Source organism: Calliphora vicina, chromosome 4 (genome assembly GCF_958450345.1).
Source record: "Calliphora vicina chromosome 4, idCalVici1.1, whole genome shotgun sequence".
NCBI classification, from domain to species: Eukaryota; Metazoa; Arthropoda; class Insecta; order Diptera; family Calliphoridae; genus Calliphora; species Calliphora vicina.
Window position 1 is genome coordinate 86093887 of NC_088783.1, and position 25006 is coordinate 86118892.

The following is a 25006-nucleotide window of genomic DNA, read 5'->3' on the forward strand; positions in this document are numbered from 1 at the left end:
TTTTTGAGTAAATATTTGCCATCTGTGACCGTACCTTAAGAAAGCTAGTATTTGTTGAGCATCAAAAGTTACCACCACAGCCAGAGGATTTGGTATGGGCCCGGGAGGAAGAGGAGGATTGTATAGACAATGGTTTGTGGGTGTTGAACAAGCAGATGAGTTTCCATGTAACGATAGAGGCCCACGTTGAACAATGCAATGTCGGAATGATTTCTGTTGGAGTGCTTGCTCTGTCCTGTAGTGAAAAGGTCTGCCCGGGTCTCAAGATGGGTGAGAAATTGTTGGAAAGATACTGCCAATGAATTCGCCAAAGATCTTCATGAATTTGTTCGGAGACGAATTAAAATAACTAACGACCAAATGACGGCCAGATATAGCCCACAACGTAATAAAGGTTTGCCACTGGAAAGAACCACATAGGGTAGTTAAGAAACTGGACGTCGTGGTCTATAGAAGACGGAAATGTGGAAGACCGATATCGGGAATCAAGGTTGAACATCTGAAACAATTGGCTGCTTAAGTGGGGGACAGTGTTACGAATTTGCATTAGCGATTCGAATTTAATTGCCTGCAACATTCATCATGTTTATAAACATGTCCATCAGTAGAAGCTTCTTAGCAAAACTAAATGTTTAAGCTGCTAAGTCCCGGTCCACACTGTGAAACATTTGCTGCAAAACATTTTTAAATTCTCTTTTGAAACTGCATTCGTGTCCACACAGTGAAGTTTTTGCTTTTCAGTTTTTGACATTTCTGTACAGTACGAATACGAACGAATAAATGTGGATGACATACTCAACAAAAACTTCATGTACATGAAACAAAGTTCCCTATTTCATTCCTCTTTCCCCTTTCATCAACAAACTCAAATGTTTTGCAGCAAATGTTTCACAGTGTGGACCGGGACTAACATTACACTGAAGCTTCAAAAAGCTCTAGAATTCGAATATTCTAGTTTTGTCCCCAATAGTGGCAGGGGTTTAACTCGGTGTTAGTTTATCATAGGCGCTGTTAGAGTTAACATCAACTGTCTTGTACATTATAAAGTGTAATTTATGTGTGTGTATTATTGTAAATTATAAACGTGTATGTGTATATTTTAACAAATAAAAAGTTGTTACATTTTTTCTGAAAAATGTTCGTTATAGTCCAACTTAGGTTTTTGACCATGCCCACTTTTTTCGATTTATCTAAAATCGGAAAACGGCTGCACCGATATGGCTAATTTTTTTTAATGTTCGTAGTAATCCAATTTAAGTTTTTACCTAAAGAAAAATTGATCACGCCCACTTTTTTATTTATCTTACGCCTGGACCGATTTGGGTATTTTTTTTTATTAAATATTCGCAATAGTCAAAAAGTTTTTCACAGAAAGAAAAATTGTCCACGCCCACTACTTCGCCAACTTATGAAATATATATACAGATATGTAACCAAGGGCAGTGACATAACTGAGTTAGTGCGGAGAATTCCAATGATAAAGTCACTGAATTTAAAATGGGCCGCAATTTGGAGTATTTTTTCATTTGCCATGAAAGTCATCCAACTGTTGTTCATTTAGTCGTACATCTGGAAAATGGTCAAAGAGTGTAATTTACTGAGAAGAATTTATTACAACGAGTTTGTCGACCGCCATCTACAACATTGACCAGATTTGCCCGTACGCTGATATACTCCGAAATGCCAAGATATTACAAGATTGTATCGTCAAAGAAATTTCAACGGCGGATACAAGGAAATTCAATTCCAGGGTCGCATTTACATAGTCCATCCAAGAAACGATGTGTGTCTATTTACGTTAGCTATTAGTCAAAGTTCGTGTACAATGGCGCATAAAAAGTTTTTGGAGGCATTAGACAAAACGTTGCATGATTTACGAAACAATCAAAGCCGGGGTGGTGGTGCGATGATTCACTATGTTATTACTTTATAATGTTGCTTAAAAGTTATATAATAAACAGATCTTTCAAAATAATATAAAAAGCTGTCATCTCTTAACGTCGATAAATTTCCGCTTGTAAATATTCTAAGGACCCTCCTATATTATATATGGCAGATATGCCCACTAGCGCACTGACTCACACATACACCTTTGCAGGCGATACTGTATTCTGTGGCATCTGAACAACTTCAGTCTCATATCAATGTTTTGGTAAAATATATAAATTAATCATTTGCGACCGATAATTTCATATTTCGGTAGGTCATTTTGATGGGGGGCTAGGTGAAATAATGGACCGATTTCAGCCGGTGTCAGTAGGTTTTGTCCTTGGGCCGAAAAAATTATATGTACCAATATTTATCGAAATATCTTCAAAATTGCGACCTGTACCCCGTCCGTCTGGCTAGCTGGCAGACTCATGTAAACCTTGTGTACAAAGTACAGGTCGAAATTGGGAAGATATTTTGATCAAATTTGGTACATACATTTCTAGGCTCTCTAAATAGCTCACAAAGATCAATTTATACCTTAAAAATGTTCGTACTATTTTTTGACGCGAAAACCAAGATTTTTTGTTAAAAATGTATGATCAAGACCACACTTCTATGTTGTGCTGTAGTATTTACTCGGCTGCAATGTTTTCGAGTTGATTTACAGTTGTTCAGCTTCGTATCAGCAGCGTATGCACTCCAAAGCAGCGGCTGAAAAATAGAAGGAAAACTATAAACCCTTCAGAAGGCAACGGGAAACCACTGAAGTAACATCTCTTGTAAATCATACAACATGTTCAATACAACAAACAACATACGGCCCTCAATCTCCGGCCAAACGAGGGTGCTAAGAATCCCCGGCGGTTAAAAAAATCATAAACTTAGGATCGGAACATGGAATGTGAGAAGCCTTTATGAAGCTGAACAACACCATAAGTGAAATGAATGAACTTAGAATAGACATACTGGGTGTAAGTGAAACGTGGAAGGAAAGTGGCGAATTCAAGTCAGAAAACACTAAGGTGTATCACTCAGAAAATGAGAATACCCATAGAAGAGGTGTGGCAATTATTGTAAATAGCCATATAGCTAATTGTGTAGCTGAATACGTTCGAATGTCAGATAGGACAATGCTGATAAAGATTATGGGAAAACCAACTAATTCGAATATAATTCAGGTCTACTCCCCTACATGTGATGGAAGTGCCGAAGAAATCGAAAAATTTTACGATGACATTGAGAAGCTATTAAAAATGACGAAACCACATGAAATAACAATCGTACTGGGCGATTTTAACGCGAAAGTCGGACATGAGGATTGGGCGAACGAAATGAGAGGGGTGACAGACTCATCCAATTCTGCCAAGAACACAAAATGACAATAACAAATACCCTTTTTCGCCTACATCCCAGAAGGCACTTTTTTTTAACGCGAAAGTCGGACATGAGCAAGTAAGGGGTGTAGCCGGAAAGTATGGATTGGTCGAACGAAATGGGAGGAGTGACAGACTCATCCAATTCTGCCAAGAACACAAAATGACAATAACAAATACCCTTTTTCGCCTACATTCCAGAAGGCACTACACTTGGAAATCTCCACAGGACAATAGAGCAAAATGCTCTACGTAACCTGGAGCTGACGTACCTTCTGATCACAACCTCCTTCTAGCAAATGTCCGCACCAAACTTGCTATTGTTTGAAGACATAAACGACAACATAAAATTGACATTAGGAAACTTAACGATCCACTAATAAGAAACGAAATTAGTGTTTATAAACCGGTTAACCGAGAAACCGGGGTTTCTTCGAAATCTCGGTTTTTTGCGAACCGGTTAATTTAAAATGTTGATTTTCGGTAAACCGGTTTTTGTCACTCGGTTAACCGGTTTTTAAAATTTGGGACTAAAATTAATTAATCTCATTTTTTATATTCATTGTATACACATTATTGCTCTGATTTGAAACCTAAACTGCTGATTTACAATACAAACCTATATTTTTTAAGAATTTCAATGATTCTAAATAGTAGAAGACGACGAGTTTACTTAAAAACTTTTTCAGAATAAATTGCACATAATGAAACTATTGAAATCTTAATAATCATTCATTATAAACTTAGTGATGATTTTACCAATCGTTAAATTGAATTTGATGTACATACCTTCTTTCAATAAATTTGACTTCATTAGTGTGTTTTGTTCTTAAAATTTTATTTTATTATTCATTTACAGGAGAGACAAAAATCCATGATTTGAAATATCCAACAGCTGGTCTGAATTTTTTTTTTACAGTGGGTCAAAGTTTTAATTTTTTGATCGAGGGTAGCATTATACTAACTGAAAAAAATTTTGTAAGTTAATATCTGAGAGAATTCTTATTGTTAGAGTTATATTGTGGAATTGTATGGGGATCATTTTTGTGGAAGATCGTAACCCCCTATCTCCTATCTTTAGCGGTAAAATTGACCCCTTTTTGGGAAAATCGAAAAAAAATCCTTTCAAAAAGGCCATTTAAGGATTAAAATATTCTACGAAATTTTTTGCCGTAAAATTTCATTGGGGGTCACCAAAGACACAAAAGTTGTAAATATAGCCCTTTACGCTTAATTATCAAAATTACACGCCATATCGGGTCTCAAATTTTTTTATAAATTTCTCCAAAAATCCAAGTATGATCCGAATGATCTGAAATTTAAACTGTAAATAGTCCATAAGGAGATCTACAAAATATATGTAAATATATGCAAGTATATAGTATATAGTTCAAGAGATATTTAGGTGTATTTATATATTTTTTTTAATTCTGCTCGATTTTTTTGGTTTTTTAGATATGGCGGGCCTACGAAGGTTCGGATTTTTTTTTTAAATATTATCTATAATTGATATAAAATTTCGAAAACAATAAAAATAACATGCTAACAGTTATCTCATCCCTATAAAAATGGCCATTTTTTTTACGTTTTTTCCCAAAAACATCCATATATTTTTCCTTTTGTAGAAAAAAATTTTCTTCGGGGCTATATAGAGTTTGTATATGACCTGAAAAGAGAACTTAATGCAAAAGTGTGTAAAGTAAAACTTGGCCTTCTTAAGTGGACCTAGTCGCCTCCAGACTTTTACAATTTAAAAAAAAAATTTTTGGTTTCAGTAAAATATTATAAAAAGGCAAAGCACCGATCCTCGAAAAGGCATCATACTTATATAGCCCTAAATATTACTTAAATACGTGCAAAATTATTTTGCTATCACACGGTAAATAACATCGCAGTAGGGTATTTTTTAAAAATAATATAAGTTTTTGGAATACATTTTCCCCGTTTTAGGAATTTTGGTATTTTAAAATAAAAAGAGTCAAACATTTTAACGCCATTGATTTAAGGACATTTGGATCTACACTATTTCCAATTTTTGATGGATTATCTTTAACCGTTGAAATTGTAAACTAATTCAAACTTTATATTTTTGTTCATGAAAAATCCCTAAATTATAATTTTTTTTTCACTTCACCAAGCTATTAAGCCTCAAGTCCTCAGGTTTTACAAAAAGCTTATATTTATTCACCAGGAGCTCCACAAACCTTGCTTCCTTTTGAAAAATATTAAAATTTTTTTATACTTTCTATGCAAAATGTGTTTTTGAAAAAAAGTAAAAAATATGGCCATTTTTTCATGTTCCAACTTTGGATGCGTGTAACTTTTTATAGGGATCAGATAACAGTTTCGAAATTTCGTAGGCCCGCCATATCTAAAAAACCAAAAAAAGATCGAGCAGAATTAAAAAAAATAAATAAATAAACCTAAATATCTCTTGAACTAAAAGAGATAACTTGCATATATTTTGTAGATCTCCTTATGGACTATTTACAGTTTAAATTTCAGATCATTCGGATCATACTTGGATTTTTGGAAATATTTATAAAAAATGTGAAACCCGATATGGCGTGTAATTTTGCTAATTAAGCGTAAAGGGCTCTATTTACAACTTTTATGTCTTTGATGACCCCCAATGAAATTTTACGGCAAAAAATTTCGTAGAATATTTTAATCCTTAAATGTCCTTTTTGAAAGGATTTTTTCGATTTTCTCAAAATAGGGGATCAATTTGACCCCTAAAGATAGGAGATAGGGGGTTAAGATCTTCCACAAAAATTATCCCCATAAAATTCCACAATATAACTCTGTCAATAAGAATTCTCTCAGGTATTAACTTACAACATTTTTTTCAGTTAGTATAATGCTACCTTCGATCAAAAAATTAAAACTTTGACCCACTGTAAAAAAAATTCAGACCAGCTGGACTATAAGTTTATTCTACAAAAATGATTTACTCAACATGCCCTTTCAGAATTATATTGTCGCTGTTCTGTTCCAATCAATAAGTCTCAATTTGTTATACAGTGTTATTTGGTATGATTTATAATGAAAAATAATCACAGCTAAGAAGAAACGCATCTTATATGTCCTTTTTTGGGACTTGTAACATTTTCTGTTTCATATCAGAAATATTTTATCAAAAAAATTGATTTACATTTTTTTGTTGAAATTTAATGAATAAACCAATAATTAAAACAAGTACAGTAATTTTGACTTACCTGCACAATCAACTTTGCACGATATTTTGTGCAGGTAAGTTAAAAATGCAGTTAACCTCAATGCACTTACCTGCTCATCGATGCTGGTAAGTGCATTTACAGTTTACTGCCCAAAAAAGCAGATAACGGCAAATAATTTACACGAAGCTTTGTGATTTTTCCGTCTAAAAATAACGTCAAATTGATATTTTAGCTACTTTTAAAATTATTAAGAAGTGTACAACATATTTTTTCACTCAAAATCGTATATTTCTTATTTGTTTTGATTTAATTTTGTATTAAGCTAGGTACTCTGTTCAAAATTTCGTGCGAAATGCTGTCAAACTACATATAAAATATTTGGAATGAAATAAGGAGTGAGATCGAAAAATTCTTAACACACGTTTTTCATTACATTTTTTAACCCAAGTATTATTTGAATTTTTTTTTGATCAAGTTACCTTTGAAAAACATGTCAGTTATTATGTGTAATGTCAATTATATTAATTTTTTTGTTAATCTGATTAAAATGAGTGACCAGAAAAAAGTGCGTACTGAAATTATTAAATATTTTCAACAAAACCCAACTTGGTCTTACAAAAAGTTGGCCAAGCATACAAAGGTCTGCCGTCAAACTGTTTCCAATGTTATTAAACAGTACCGGGAGAACTTGTCAGTTGATAGAAAACCTGGTTCAGGTAGAAGGAATGGTCCACATGATGTTTCTAAAGCCAAAAAAATAGAACGCATTTTCAAAAGAGCTCCCAACACATCCGGTAGGAAAGCAGCCCGGTTAGCTCAGTGCTCGGACTATTTGGTACGAAAAGTTAAAGCTAATGCAGGTTTAAAAACATACAAGGCTCAAAAAGTTCCTGACAGGAACGCTACTAAAAATTTAGAGGCCAAAAACAGAGCACGGAAATTGAAGTCAAGTTTTATAAAAAAATATTCTTGCTGCATAATGGATGACGAAACGTATGTTCTGGCAGATTTTTCGCAACATCCAGGTCAAAAATTTTATGTTGCTGATGCTCGAGGGAATGTTGAAGAAAAGTTTAGGACCCAAAAGCAGACAAAATTTCCCAGAAAGTTCTTGGTATGGCAAGCAATATGCAGTTGCGGCAAAAGAAGCCACTCATTTGTTACAACGGGCTCTATAAATACCGAAATTTACATCAAGGAATGTTTACAAAAAAGGCTGCTTCCATTCATAAGACTTCATAATGTGTCCACTTATTTTTGGCCTGACTTGGCATCCTGTCACTATGGCAAACAAGCCCTTGAGTGGTACAAGAACAATAATGTGGTATTTGTACCAAGAGAGGCAAATCCTCCAAACTGCCCGGAGCTAAGGCCAGTGGAGAGATATTGGGCTCTTGTTAAAAGAGAATTGAAGAGTACAAAAAAGGTGTCCAAAAGTGTGGTAGATTTTAAACGGAGATGGACTACATGTTCGAGCAAAGTGACAGAAAGCACTATAAAAACGTTAATGGAAGGGTTTCCGAAAAAGGTTCAAAATTTCATCACTAGTGATTAAAACTATAAAAATAATTTTTTTTGTAAATTGTAATAATAATTTCAATCAAATAAAAAAAAATTAAAGCTGTAAGTTTAGTGGTTTCTTTTTTATAAACATATATGTATGTTAAGAATTTTTCGATCTCACTCCTTATATGCGAAATAATTTCGCAAATGCAGTACTCTGTTTTTATTGTGGAAAACATGTGAAATACATCTGGCAACCTTATTTTTCCACACGAAATAACATACGCAGCACTTCTTTCGCACGAACAGCTAGCTGTCAAACAGCATGTAAAGTTTTTCGCATGAAAAAACCATAGTTTTTCGCAAATATGAACAGAGTACTAGGCTTTAGGCAGCTAAATTATATTATAGCTTCCAAAAGCATTATGCACTTATCTTAAATGTCCAGGTATGAACAATGCACTTAAATTAACGAATTTATATGGAGTTTGGTAAATAAATATACAAAACACAAGTTTTGTGCACTTATATGCAAAATGCTCTTAAGTGAAAGGCAGGTAAGTCAAAACTACTGTATTATATATTTAGTAAAATTTTTATACTCAATTCCATTCGACTATTAATATTAACCATTCCTGATTACTAAAAAAATTTTAAGCTGTGTATACTTTATAGGACATTTTATGTTTTCTACACATATATGACTGTTAACCTGTTTTTTCGATGTCGGTTAACCGAAAAACCGGTTTTCTAAAAAGGCCAATTTTCGGTTAACCGACAAACCGGTTTTTTAAAAAGTCGGGTTTTTATAAACACTGGTACGCATTAATAATGAACTAGGAGAAATCAATGGAGAAGATGTTGAAAATGTGTGGGATAACGTCAAAAACATTGTAAGCACACTAGGAAACTGCATAAATCCAAGACAAGAAAAATTGATGACAGATTAGATTCGAGAACTTCGAGTAGAACGAAGTAAGCATAAGAATGTAAATTTTGAAATGTACTGGGAATTAAACAAGGAGATCCGAACTGCAAACTAATAGATGGAGACAATACAAAAAAATTTGTTACACTTTTCAATTATATCTATGACACATGCATATTCCCACATGAATGGCTTAAATCAACATTTATTACCATACCGAACAAGAACAATGCTAGAAAGTGTAAAGAATATCGGCTGATAAGCCTTATGTGTCATGCTCTAAAATATTTCTTAAGATAATACACAAGAGAATATGACAAATGTGAATTAGCAAATGTAGAATCCCAATTTGGTTTCAAGGAAGGAATGGGTACTAGGGAAGCGTTACTTGGTGTTCAAGTACTCATTCAAAATTGTCGAGATGTCCAAAAAGATGTCTTCCTCTGTTTTATCGACTATGAGAAAGCCTTCGATACTGTCCAACATGACAAACTAATGGAAGTATTAACATATATCGGCATAGACCAGAAGAAAATAAGATGTATACAAAATCTATACTGGAACCAGACAGCGAGAATTGAAATCAATGGCGAACTCACTGAGGAAATTGCCATCTCAAAAGGAGTAAGACAGGGTTGTATATTGTCGCCATTATTATTTAATATATATTCAGAAAAAATATTCCAAGAATCGCTTGAAGGAGAAAGAATTGGAATAAATGTAAATGGAATGTACGCTATGCTGACGACACAACATTATTAGCAAGTACTATATCTGGCTTACAGAAACTGATGGACAACTTACCTGTGTAAGTGAATCATATGGCCTTAAAATCAATTTTATTAAGAAGACAAAATATATGACTGTCAGCAGGAGAAATTCACAATCCGAATGAGCAGATTTAAAAATAGATAGTCCTTGAGAAGGTCTACAAAAATACGCTTACATGAGATAACCAACACTCTTTTAGTTCAATAGATATTTAGGTTAATTTTTTTTTTTTAATTTTGCTCGATATTTTTTTATGAAGGGCCTACGGAGGATCGAACTTTTTTTTAAATATCATGTATATTTGCGATAAAATTCTATAGATAATAAAACAAACTGGCATCGAAAGTTGAAAAATCTTTAATATATATATTCTGTAAATATATGCATACAAAAACTAAAAAAATTAATAGAAAATATACATTCGGTTTCAATAAACAATTTTATAATAGCAAATAAACAATCAGATTCAAATTCATTTCATTGCTAATTCGGAACTTAGTTTTAACCGCAATTTTAGCCTTAAACATGCCAATTAAATTAATATATTAAAACATACTCAGTTTAAATTATTATTATGTCAGTAAAATGTTGTAATAAGCTCTAAATACTTACACATAGTAATATTTTATTGTTTTCTCCTATTCAACTCATCTTGAAAAAAAGTTTCAAGGGTTTTCGGTTGTGGTAGTCATTTTCGTGTAATTTCCCACATGTGCTTTCATGAGAAATTGATATTATACGTTGGCTTTTTATTCTTGTATTGAAATTTCATTAACTTAAGTTAATGAGCGTGGTCAACTTTTTTTTCCTCCCAAGTAACAAACAAAATTTGGTACAGTTACACAGTAGAATTTAATGTTTGATTGTTAAAGTGGATACGTAGTTACTCTAGAAGTTACTCTAAGTTTTTCACCACTACCAAATACGTATTGTTACGTTTTTACCTTTTAAAAACGGTGGTTTATTTCCTTTAGATAAACCGGATACCTTTGATTGCAAATAAAAGCAGTTTATTAGTTTAAAATTGTAACAACTCTTTATTTATTAAAATTTAAACAACAACAGTTTAAATAGTGACTATGTGTTTTTAATACACACACATATACTTAAATTACAGTTAATAATGTACAAGAATGCAGTTCATGTCAACTCTAACAGCGCCTATGATAAACTGAATTAACGACTGCAACTTCTGCCACTATTAATTCACAGCGCCATCTTCTTTCGAGTAGCATCAAGATTGTTCTTAACGGACAAAACTAGAATATTCGAATCTTGGAGCTTTCACTGTTAATGTTAGCAGTTTAAACATTTAGTGTTGCCATACTTACAAACAATGCTAATAACTGCGTGCTATCAATATTGTTGATAAGTAGCAGCTTCTAGGCAATTCTTACAGACAGTTAAATTTAAATCGCTAAATTTATTCGATTATTTCAAAATTATTATATATATATATAAGTTTGTCATTCCGTTTGTAATTTCTACATTTTTTATTTGCGACCCTATACAGCACAGCCGAATATATCTCTCTTACTTGATTATCAAATAAATTTTTATTCTGAAAAATTGTATTCATTCGAATAAAAATATTTTTTCCCTTGATTATTCCAAGACAATATTAGACAAAAGGTGTTCCCTAAAACCGCTAACTATTTTTTTTTAGTTCAAAAGTTCGAATGTTAGATGTTGTACTTATTTTGTTCGACACTGTACACTGTATAGGTATTTGTTTGGCTTTTCAGATACCATATGTTTGTTCTATAATAAAAAAGTTCGATTAAAACAAAGTTAAAATACAAATTTAATTCAGCAAATATTTTGTTGCGATACTCATAGATACAAAACACAAGTATGTATTAGCTCTACACTAAGTTGACAATTTTTGCCACATTATAAATTCTTTAGTGTGTATGTATGTATGTGAGCTTTTTACATCGTCTTCGGTTTGTTGATTTTATTTTCTCTTAACAAACTGTCAGATATTTTGTTAGTAAAAACCGATGCTCATTGCCATTCTCAACCAAATCGTATGCTACTCTTGGCGAGTGCGGACGTATTGTATTTAACTCAGCTCGGTTATACGTCAACAAGTAAAACGTTAGTGAATTAAAAAAAGAAAAAACAAAAATCTTTTTATCAAACCAAATAAAGAAACAAATTTACAAACTTGTTGCTAATAAATCTCACTTTAGTGATTTAAATTTATCAAATTAACACAGAAATTTAATGTTTAAATAATAACAAATATGTTTAATCTTATTTAATAAAACCACATAGAAAATAGTGCTAAAAGATTTTGTGAAAAAAAAAAATTCAATGAAAAAATGTATAATTAATAATACAAAAAAAGTTGTTTTTCGTTTTGTCGTTGCTGTTGTTGCCTCTGTACTCCGAAAGGCAGATGAAAAAAGAGTATGAGAGATGATTTTTTACACTGTTAAAATAATAAAAACCAAATGAGAGAACTGAACAGGTAAAACATCAATCAGGAAAACCAAAAACAAAAGAGATGTACATATGTAATGCAAGATTTTCGGCTTCCATTGGTTGTAGTGGGGGTGCCAGGTGGAGCAGAATGTGTAGCTCATAAAGAAAAAATACTAAAAAAATCGAAAAGATGCTGGCCTTAATGGTCGGTCGTCACGTTGTACAAATGGCAAAAGAAATTAAATCAAGTTGAACAAACATTAAATTTATTTATATGTTTGTATCTATGTTTGTAACTACACTACATTATTTTATGTTCAAATATTTACTGCTGCAAGATAAACAAACAAACAAACACAGCGAATGAATATGTTGTGTTGTCGTCAGTGTTCGTACATACGTACGATGATAACAAACGGAAATGGAATCTGTTTAACATCCTTTTAAAGTTGGGTGTAGCAATTGCAAAAAAAAGATATCCATCCACACACACACACACATGGATTGTGTACGCTGTTGTTTTCTCTGTTTTCGTTTTGTTGTTGTTGCTGCTGTAATTGTTATCGTTATTTTTACATATGTAACAAGTGCGCGGCTCATAGTTTTATCATGTTTATCGTTGTTGTTCTTTTCTTCTGCGGAGTTTCACTGCAGAGAGAAAAATTCACTAAAAGCCAGAACAAAACACAACAATAACAACATAAACAAAATCAACAACAACAACAACAAACAAAAGTAGAGAAATGGCAATAAATAAAAGTTTAATACATTATAGACGGCCTTCTTATGCTCAAACATACAAACGCACGCACGTACATACGCACAACAAGACATTTAACCAAATACATACCAATAGGTGAACTACCGGTGTTGCCAGTTTTGCCTTTTCTAGGCTATTCTGGCTTTTTATTACTGCGAAATTATAGTTTTTTCGTTTTTTTTTTATATTCAATGAAGTACCTCCCCTCAATCCAAACCAAAGCAAGCAAAATTTTGCAGCATAACAAATTATAAATACCAAATGTTAAAGACCAGTAAGAAAAAGATGCTTAAAAAAATTATACAGCGACAAAATATTCTGTTCAAAAGCAAACACAAAATTAAATATAAGAATTATATACTGTTATTTCTGTAGGTATTTTAATGACAACGGTAATTTGGTCTGACTTATAAAGTTACTAGCTGACCCGACAGACGTTGTCCTGTCCAAATTAAAAAAAATGTTTGTATTTGATTTGTAAATTTGTGAAAAGCTGTTAGAAATGTGTAAAAATAGTTAAACAGAGAAACAAATCGTATTTTTGAATGATAATTTGTATTCATATAATTTTGGAGTATGTTTAATTTACATTTGATTTGAAATTGTGTACTATGAATAGTATGGTGTTCCATTTATGTATATTTGGTCTGTTCAATAACAAAAAAACCATTACGAATTATCACAATTTGTTCATAAATTTTCCAGTTTTTCAATACAAATTTCAAATTTTTGTGTGAAACTTTATGAATGAAAGATCGATCTTCATGTAACCAATTAAAATAAAGAAATACCTTTTTCGATTGCTTTCCTTTAACCCTTTCACGTACAAAACTTGTACTCAAAAGTTTTTGAGAATCTGAGTGCACTTTTGGAAGTATTAAGAGAGGAGCCATTTTTAACATATATAAAAAGAAAAAATAAAAAATGTATGATTACTGAAAATCTCTTGTTACAAATGTGTTCCAATATGCCTTAAGTGCCGACTATCTCTGAACTGAGAAATTAGTATCAGGAGGGAATAAATACATTTTCAAACTGAAATAAAACATTGATTTTAATTAGACAAACAGATTTTATTGCTTATTTTAAAGATGAAAAATCTACAAAACAATTTCTGTTTGATATGAAGCATAAACGAACATTGCATGTTGCACTCTTAGCACATTGCAGACATCGTATACGTGAAGTTTTTTTCCATTAGCCTTTTTTGTTATGGAAGTTTATGGTAAGGAGTTAATAATTGCGACTATTGTTACATAAATGTAAATTTTTTCTTAGTTCCTCAAACCGTGAAAGAGGCATAGCAGAAGCTATACATGGCACCCCCATATCTGGTTCAGTGGATAAGTAGCTTCGGAATATTCTAGTAGTTTAATAGGCCTAAATATATAAAAATTGTATATAAACATCATAAAACATTGAAGGGAAAATTTCCACACTCTCGACCGTTCATGCATATTGGGACACCGGTGTCCGTTTCAAGAAATCTCGTATTGGGGATAATCTTCTTTTTAGCAAAAATCAATTTAATCAATCGAAAAAACTGCTTTTAAACTGCACTAATGTATTACAAATCACTTTTGAATATTATAAAAAAAAAACTTCGAAATTACCAAAAATAAAGTTGAATTATATATCGTCACCTAAAATGGAAAACAACGTATCATGAAAAAAATCGAAATTGATTTTATTATTGATTACGATTTACTACATCATATTACATATGTGTACAAATTTTTAAACTTGTACTATCAAAAATAACCAAGTTATAACCAAAATTGAAACTAAAGTATCATCAAGTTTATGATTTTCTTAAACAAAATAACGTATACGCTTTGAGTAATTAATTAATAAATAGTTTTTACCTTATTTTAGGTAGTATCCTTATTTTTTTTAATAAATTTGTTGCATTTGAATATTTTTTGCAGTCTTAATGAAGAACCTTTTTTAGTTTAAAAAAGTAATTGTTAGTAATTAAAATAAAAAAAACATAAGAAAATTAAAAATGTATATATAAACTGCTTTTATTTAAATAAGAAAATATTTTTATTTAAGTTTTTATTTTTTCATAAAAGTGTATATTGCAATTCAAAAAAACGTAAGCCACATATCTTAAAGTGTGCTTTGAAAAAATTAGTTGTTTTTCATAAAATATATTTCTAGAGTCATTGTAATTCAGATTTGAAAATTTTGTTTCAATATCTCAAGTAGTTTTCATTTTATATCGTTTTTTGCTCCTCCTATAAACTTATGAAAAGTGATGTTCCGTTATTTTGCATTTTAGGTGACGATATATATTATTATATTATATGCGACAAAAAAAATATGTTTGCTGAAGAAATGCACCCAAATAGCTTAGTTAATGGCTTATAAGTGCTTATAGGTAAGAAAAACCGGGTTTTTACAAGTAACTTAGGATTTTGGAGGTGTTTTGCCAATTTCAAAAACATATTCTTATTGTACTCGATAAAGCCTATCAGAAAAATAGTATTACTTTCCAGGTATTTCTACTTTAGTTTTTTTTTGCCTCATAGTGCTATTTGTTTTACTTTTCCTGATCAGTGGTACCAAACTTCAAAGAAAATAATGTTTTGTTTATAAACAGTAGTATTGCAATTGATTACAAAAAGAAGTTTAATTTGAAAATATCCAATGTTAAAGATTTGGGACACCGATGACCCATATGCGTCAAAGGGTTACGTATTGTTGCTTCGATGGTTGGTTGTTTTATGTTTCGTAACATTATGCTTCTCGATCCGACTTTCAGTTGAAGATTGTGAGGTGGTAATCCAAGTAATTCCAGCGAGTTAAAAAAGACTACATCATCTTGGGAAGTAACAGAATTCACCGATTTGTACGTCATCAATACAACAGCAATTTCACTTTGAATCTTAAAATTTAATTCATCGACATCAATGTTTTTCGCAGCCAATATAGCACGTTCGCTCAATTTGATTGTTTCATAAATCTTGCAACGTTTTGTCTAATGCCTCCAAAGACTTTTTATGCGTACAGTCCTCCCAAACTATTAGTTTGCTTTGCTACAAAACTTTGGCCGTCGCACTGTTCTTGGAAATGTTGCTTGTTGGATATTCAATGGCAACTTGAGTTCGACAGGCTTCCAACAACGTAGCTGCAATTTCTGATGAAGCAAAAAAGTGCCACCGGAAGCGTAAAAAAAATCCTTCCAGTTCAAGTTCTGAAGTAATCTACCATTTTTTCTTTTAATTTCTTTTGTCTCCAATTATGGATAGAAGCTAATTTAAGGTAAAATAAGCATTAGTATTTTGCAGAACAAAATTTAAGTAATGTCCAAAATATGTTTCAATAGTGATTTAATCCTAAAAACACAATATTTAATCATTGACTTTAACATTTATTAACAGAAACCACTCATGAAAAGGAAAAATGTGAAATAAATTTTACTGGATCAGTGCCTGCTTGAGCATATAGGTTTTTATGGATTGGTGTGTTTTGTTGCTAAAATATTAGCTTCAAGTTGTTTAAATTTTCCAAAAACTTTAGACATTCCATCTAACTATTTTTAGTAAAAAATGTTAAAGTCATTAAAAGGGACCTGAAATATTTAGAAAACCATACCATTTTATCTAATTTTCTACATGTTTTAAATAGTAATACCAAAAATGTTTCTCTTCACAAACAAGAATGTTTTTTAAGTGGCAAATTAATTAGGGAAAACTTAACATGCTCTACATGCTCGATGAGGAGTTTCTACATGTGATTTTTTTTTGAAATCGGAACACAAACGAAGAAATAGGATCGACCAAGGGTCCTACTTTGAGGACCCTTAAATTTTGGTCGCGTCCCTGGTGGGCCCAAGAGGTCCAAGTTCAAAGCATAGACTCGACAACACTTCCTGTTTGTGCATGTGAAATTTCATTCAAATCGGACTTATCGTTTAGAAGTTACATATTTATTTTCCTCTATATTTTTGCTATACCACTGTGCGACCAATGCTAGTAAAACTCATTTCCTCGAAGGCAGCGAAAAAAGGACGGCCTGATTGCTCTTAAATCACCCACAGCTGAATTACGAATGAATCAGTTATTTTGATTTCAGAAAATTTGCATAAAAAAGATTAAGATATCATGACAGTTACATATATTCAATAATGTGACTTTACTCAAATGAAAGAGATTATTGTGAAGATTAATAATCCAGAAAGTATTTTAAGGTTTGGAGGACCGTTCGCGAAATACTGACCGAATTATTTAAAAAATGGTTAAAATTATTCAAATAGTAAATATCACTATATCTTTAAAAATAGAGCTGATAGGGAGGGGAAAACTAATCGCCATCAGCAGATGAAAATACATAAGGTTCAGCTATCTTTATTTCAGAAAATATAAAAAACCTCCATTTTGTTGTGCTATCCGAATCATACATTTCGTTTCGACCATATTTTTGCATATTTTATTGATACAAAATTCAGTAATATGATTTCTGAATAGAAATTACCGATCTATGTAGAATTTTGATTGGATGTCAATAAAACTTTCTATATATTAGTATTACCTTTGTCGAATTGTAACCCGATAACGATATTTATAAGAGCCTTATGGGGGCTATGATCAAATTTGGAATGATGCTAACAAAATATCGTTTTGTGATTTATTTTTACAGGGAACTTATTTTTCCTGCCTTTTATATGGATACTGTTATTCCATATGCATTTATGTATCATAAAGCTTTTTTGCCGGGAAGAAATTTACATGGGGGAAATCATGGGCCGATTCTTATAATTTTCAACAGAGTTTGTACTATTATCATTCGAACAATATTTAATGTTATTATCTCCAAATAGAAAAAAAAAAATTGAAAAATATTTTCGTCCGTAACACTGAATCGAACCCGCAACCCATGAATTAATAGTCCAGCACTCTATCGTCTAGTCTATCGATGCCCTATAGATCGACATTTCTTTATCGTCTCAGAATTTTTTAAGGACTCAGAATACATATTTTTTTTGGTTATACGACCAATATTTCGATAAGTTAAAAACGGATTTTCAAAATCAATATACCCCCTTGTATATTTGGATTGTATTAAATCATGATAATGCAAAGTGCGTTCTAAATTGATTTTGTTGTTTTGTAAACTAAATTTTAATAAAAGTGTAAAGTGGACAAAAACTGCGGGAGTGACCATTGTTCAAATTGGAAAATGTAGTTTTCTAAACTAATTTAAAAAGACTTTCTGGCAACACTGATATAGATAACGAATACCCGTAGTTAGAGAGATCTACATAGAGCAGAATCTCAGAAAGGAGTGTTGTTGTTTTCGTAATTTTTTTTTGCAAATACATTCAAACCACTAGTGTTTTTTGATAACAGAATTACGTTTTTGGCAGCATAGTTCTTTCTCAATGTCTTCCTCTATAATGTATTGTAAACATGTTAAAGAGTACTAGAGTAATACACAGAATTACGCACATATGTACATACGACCAAACACATGTACAAGAATGTAGTATGTTTGTACTTGGACGTTCACATACAGGTATGTAGGGTAACCTCAGAGGGTCTCCAGCGACGAGGTATGATTTTAAATTTCGAAATTTTATTTATACATACATACATATTTATGAAAATGGCACAAATAACATACCATATAAATTAAATACAATTGGTCGATTCACAAGGTCTCTTATCATGTCATATGTCCTAATATTTCACAATGGTTTTTATTGCTGTTCAAGCAAAAAATGTCCTAAAATAATACTATTCTGTATGCTATGTTTATTGTGTTATCACAACCAACCAGTAGAGACCTGCGCCGAATGCCTAAGAGTCGGTTAAGCCGATCTGCCGAGTCGTGATATATTAGGACATTATGACATATGACTGATAAGAGAACTTGTGAATTGACCAAATATATTTTTTAACGCTTTAACGATGATTTCTTTCAATTAAGGTGGTGATTTTACCATTCTTTTTCACTTAATTTGTATATGGGCAATTCCATATCATCGTACGTAACATTTGTACGCCTATAGAGTGGAATAGATTTTGCAAAAATAAGAGTATCTGAAAAATAATTTGGTCTTTATGTTCCATTCACAGGGTACTACATATTTTAAAATAATAAAAAGTTCTTTCGAAACATTGTTGTCCAAAATATCGAGCGAAATAATGGTATACGTACGTGACATAAAAAACGGAACTCATTCTTTTTTTGTGAGTCCAGTCAACTGCAATAAAAAAGCTCCCTAAAGTATGCAGTACAAATTTAGATATTTTATTTGCAAATAAATAAGAACAGGCTAGTGTGAGTGGGCTGGAGAAACTTGAAGAACTTACATTAGTAAATGCTACCGGGCGAAGCCGGGGCGATCAACTAGTAATAAATAAAATTTAATATCGTACGTCACATACCGTACGTGACAGATTTTTCTCTTATAATAATACAATAAATATAATAAATATATTCTGTAAATATATGTACATATGTATACAAAAACTAAAAAAAATAATAGAAAATATACATTCGCATTCGTGGACAAAATTATTTGGCGCTCTTTTTATATAGAATTGGTGTCTCCGATTCCAAAAAAAAATGTTTAAAAGATCAATATAAACTTTTTTCAAGTTACAGTAGGGTAAAGATATATAAAAATCATTAATAAAAAAAAAATTAAAAAAATACGTTTTCATGTGTTTCTGAAACAATTTTTTTACAAAGACATTCCCCAGAAGTTTCTTTAAATGATGTATATAGTCATTGGACGGGCTTCGACGGTCGTTTTTTTTGGCAAGCTATATAATATTCTTAGAAAAAAAAATATCAGAATATTTGAGTCCCATGTTGAAAGGACTATAACAGGAAAATGGAGAGGCCCATAAATATAAGATATACACTTAATAAAAACCTATATCAATATTTATCTATGTTTTGAAGGATGAATTTCTATATGGTAAAACAATTGAGATATATGTAATTTAGTAGAGCAGTAAAATATTAAAAAAAATTAACGAAATGTCCAATTGAAAAATCCATTTGTATTGGAGGATGCAGATTGTCAGCTTCCGAAAAAACTTCGTTTTTCCAAATTCTGAAGATACCGATTTTTATAATTTTGTCCACCTAGATTTTGATTTGGAACCACAGTGATTCGGTTTCAATAAACAATTTGATAATAGCAAAAAACAATCAGAGTCAAATTCAGTTCATACTACATGCTAATTGGGAGCTTAGTGTTCGCAGCAATTTTAGCCTAAATAATACCAATTAAATTAGAAAATTAAATATAGTCAGTTTAAACTATTATTTTTGCCATTAAAATGTTATAAGCTCTAAATACTTTCACATAGTAATATTTTAGTGCTTTCTCATATTCAAATCATCTTGAAAAAAAGTTTCAAGGGTTTTTGGTTTTTCGGTCGTGGTAGTCATTCTCGTGGAATTGCCCATATGTCAAAATTAAATATTCATCGACTGGATGTATGCCTGTATTCCTTACTCCCACTGCTTCGCATGCAAAAGTTGTGTAAACAACTATTTTTTACACAGAAGTGTGGGTGAAATATGCGTAAACTAGTAGTTTTTGCTTAATATACAGTGGTTGACAATACAATGGAAACTTTCCAAATATATAATTTACTTGTACTTGTATTAACAAGAAAAATAAGAACATAATTCATTGGATTGTGAATATAGAAAAGAAACTAAAAAGTATTCAATTTTTTAATTATAAAGAGTTATAATAGACGACATTATTACTTATTTCAATTCAGAATTATGAACAATTCTAAAATCAAATAGGATAAAGACACTTTATTCGATTATTCTTCGACATTGTTCGATTAATCGAACGATCATTATTCGAATGAATGCTTTACTCAGTATTTTTTAGATATCCCTTGATTTTTATTACTGTTTCACAGTGAAGATGCATTGAACCAATAAAAGATTCAATCGTTATCTTTGAAATATTTAGGATCGGTATTGGTGATTGTATATCATTGGATTGTAACCACTCGGTTACAACCGCGCAGTGGTATGAGTATTTTTACCGCATGGGTATGTTCAATTTTTAAAACGATCCTATTTCTACGTCCGATCTAAAAAGCTTAAATATATAGAATCTCCCCATCGAGCACTAAAAAAAAACCTAGCTATCAATTATCTCTTATAACTTAGGAGATATACTCATTTGAAAATTAAATTTTCAACATTTTTACCCACCGTACTCCAGTTTTTTGATAACAGCGGGTCTAAGTTTTTCCCGATGGATTAACAACAAATGTATATGTCAAACAAAAAAGAATTGTTTAAAATTCGTGACTGAGTGCAAAGTTATATGCATTTGAATTTAAACATTTTAAAAATAGCGATTTTCGCTTGTTTTTGGGAAAAAAGTACTTTTTTTCTTTTTAAGTTATCTAAAAAAAAATCTAAAAAGGTGTATTAGGAATTTAAACTTTTTGAAGAGCTAACTTTACTCTAAATATTTTAAATGAAAACAAATTGGTATAGATATTATTGCCAAAAAACTAAAAAAAAAATTGGGATTTTTCAACAATTTTTTTGGAATTGCGGGATTTCTGATAACAAATTTAAAAATTTGTTTTTAGTTTTCCATTTTCAATGGCAAAATCTAATCTACTCGAACTGTAAAATTTTATTAAAAAATATTTATAAATAAAAATTTAATTTCAAGTGAAAAATTTGTAATTGTTAATTGTCAAAAGTTATATGTATATATTTTTGAAAAATAGACAAAATCCCTTATCCATTGATATGCAACATGTCTACCTTACGTTTTTTACGTGGCAATTAATTAGGGAAAACTTAATTTTGACCCAAAACTCGAAAGTTCAAATAAAATGTGCAATCTTTTAACTATATCTGATTTTACTAAAATTTTCAGCTTATGGTTTTTAGGTGACAAAGAACAATTTTGAAATAAGGGCCACTCTCTAGTGTACATATTAGGTTGATGGTACAGAAGATCCAAATATAAAATTTGGTATTTGAGATATGCATGAAGTTTTATGATTTTTTGGTATCAAATTTTGCAATAAAACAGCGATGGCTAAATTAAAAACAAAAACAATCATTAATTGAAAATTTTGTTTAAACAAAACTCGAATATTGAAATAAATGGGCTCAAGTTTTCAACCTTTGATTTTGAAGGATATAAAGGGGAACAATTTCAGACCTTGGGAGCAACGAAAATCCCAAGAGTGCAAAATAAGGGTCACCTAACCACATGCATTTTTGAAAGGTGAAATTATAATAAAAACTTTATATTTTATTTAAACACCCATCGTATTTGACAAGAGTATGTGGGTATTTTCTTGCGTTTAGTAGTCAAATAAATAAATGCGTATATTTATGAGCGTAGCACACCAGCAATAACAACATCAACCAGTATTGGCAAAAGTTGTATTTTACTTATTAACTCATTTATCAACTCTTTAATACAGACACTTGCTAAGAAAAGAAATAAAAAAAACGCACACAAAAAACAATACGGAGAAGACGAGGAAGAACAACAGTATAAAATCAGCCAGTCAACCAACCAACCAACCGACCGACCAACAACTAAACATCGTACTATGTACTGTTAACAGCACTGACAACAACATTATTTTACATTATTTTAAATAGAATTTCACGACTGACAAATATTCCGGGAATTTTGCAAGTATCTGATGTTGATGATTTCTCAGTTCTTTCTGTTTTTTTATAATAAAATTTGTAAACAATTCAAAACGACACCAATTACAATTGAAAAAACAAAATATTGAACAAAATGAGAGAAATAACAGTTGTTTTTTTTTAAGAGAAACGTCAAAACAGATTCAGTCAGTCAGTGGTTGTGTATCTCATAATGAAAAATTTAAATAAATTAAAATACACCAATAATGTTGGCGTCATTGTGTATGTACGTACGTACGTCTCTACCTACATACATGCAGTGTCGGTGAAAACTTATTAAACAAAAATTTATTTTATACTGTTTCCACAGAGAAAACAAATTTGTTTGTTTTACAAAACCGAACATTTTTTAATATGAATAGTCCCAACCCTGAGTTAACTAAAAACACAAAATGTTAAATATTTTTGTACTTAAAAACTTAGAAAATTAATAAAACAATAAATAGCATATAATAAGCAGGCGATAAAATATATCGGACAACACTGGTTACAATTTTTCAATTGTAAAGGTTAAATAAATAAGTATAAAAACACAATGAGGCGGTCGACCAAAATGCACAACAGCTAAAGCTTTGCTTACTTTCTAAGTAATCTTGTGAGTAATTCGTACAAACTGGGTTAAAACAAATTGTGTTGATATAATTCTCATACAGTTTATTTTATTTTTGCTTAAGTATACTGACATCCCATTTAACCTAGCGTGAAGAAAATTGTCACTTTAGTACATTGGTCTCCAGTAGTAATCCCGCGGGCACCGTCAATGTGTGAGTTTCTTATACATGTGAAACCGAAATTGAAAAACGAACATGAGTTATTTTACAAGTGTTGCCAGTGAAGGATATTTTCATAAGAAATTTGGTTCAGTGTACACACATCGCAGTGATGCCAGGAGATTTTTTCAGAAATCCCTACGCTTATGAAAAAAAATCCCTTTTTTTCCCTACACTCACTTTTGATTTTCCCCATGATACAATAATTGTAGAAGGTAGAATCACTAGGGAGAATTTTCAATATTTAGCCCTATAACGTCAAACTTTGATTTTGATTTTTTTCATATTTTTTTATATTTTCTTTTGTTTGACGTTACAAGAATTGTATAATTGAGAATTTATTTTCTACTGGGTGTACCTTATGTTGTTGTATCATGGATTTTCCCTACACTACTTTTTTCTTTTTTGAACAGCTAAGTTGTGTTCAATCAAAAAAAGGCTTAATCGGATTTTGAAATTGACACCATCATTGTTTTTTCCAGGACTTGCTTGCCAAAAAGAGAATCCATTGTTCGGGTTTTTGTTTTTGAAAGATTTTTTGGTGCATTTGGGTATTAGCACACAATCCTTGTATCTGCATTTAAAGTCGTCATCTTTGACCGGCTCCAGCCATCCCATTAGCTTCTCGTTTCTCAACCAACTTGAGCAGTATTTCTTTACTTTGTTTCCATCATTATCAGAAGACGAATGGCAAATTTTTTCTAAAATTTGTTGTTTTAATTTATAATGACATTTATTTCTTCAAAACTTACTTATTAAAATCGATGAGACCTGCGAAGATGGAGTACGTATGTATGTAAAAAAATGCACAAAACCAAACATGTGTTTACTTCAAAAGAAAATTTATTTGTAGAATCTACTCTTGTAGCTAGTTCTTTAAGGAAATGTCTAATACCATAAAAAGGAGAATCCAAGGCGTATTAACAAGGTGAGTGCGTGAGTGACTTAATACGCCATGAGATAATCACTATATATGTATGTAGTTTGAAAGCGGTGATGATATTATACCAGATTTACGAATTTCTAATGCTTAAACAAATTTTATGTTTTTTTAATTTTATATTTGGAAAATATGTACATAATATGTAGTTTTAAATTGCCATTGCAAAAAATCCCTACAATTCGACAAAAGTAAAAAATCTTTCCCTTTTTCCCTACATGTGAAATTTTGGGGAAAAATCCCTACAAAAAGGGAAAATTCCCTACACTTGGCATCACTGACACATCGTAACACTAGAACACGAAGCAAATCTATTGTTGTAAGAGTTTGGTTAACAATGCTTTAGTGTCTCTAAGAGAGCCACATGCATTTTAGAAATAATTAAGTAATCTGTTGGAGAGTTATCAGAGGAAGTTTAATTTAGAAACAATCGGTTATTGGCCTATTAGATGTATTTTTAACTGACTATTTGAGGTCAACCAGTACATGCTAAAATAACTAGTTATGTAGCTGATAGGGTATTCAATTAATCGGGTTTATGGTTTAATCGGTTAATCGAGCAAATAATTAATCGGGGTTTAGATTTATTCGCTTAATAATCGGTTAATTTAAAATTATTCTATTAACCGAATAATTTCTATTTTAATTTTAAACTGAAAACACAACCACGAATATTGTGTACAAAAACAAACATAACAATTCAACCAAAAAATAATAGTAAATATGGTATTTGAGA

General features: G+C 31.2%; 1 protein-coding gene across 1 annotated transcript in view; it reads left to right on the plus strand.

Annotated features, from left to right (window-relative positions):
- The first annotated feature begins 11682 nt into the window (after positions 1–11682).
- Positions 11683–25006, plus strand: part of LOC135956847 (cytokine receptor-like) — a 115924-nt gene continuing 102600 nt past the window's right edge. The window contains exon 1 of the mRNA XM_065507441.1: positions 11683–12162. The gene's annotated coding sequence lies outside the window, so the exon portion shown is untranslated. The remainder of the gene's footprint in view (positions 12163–25006) is intronic.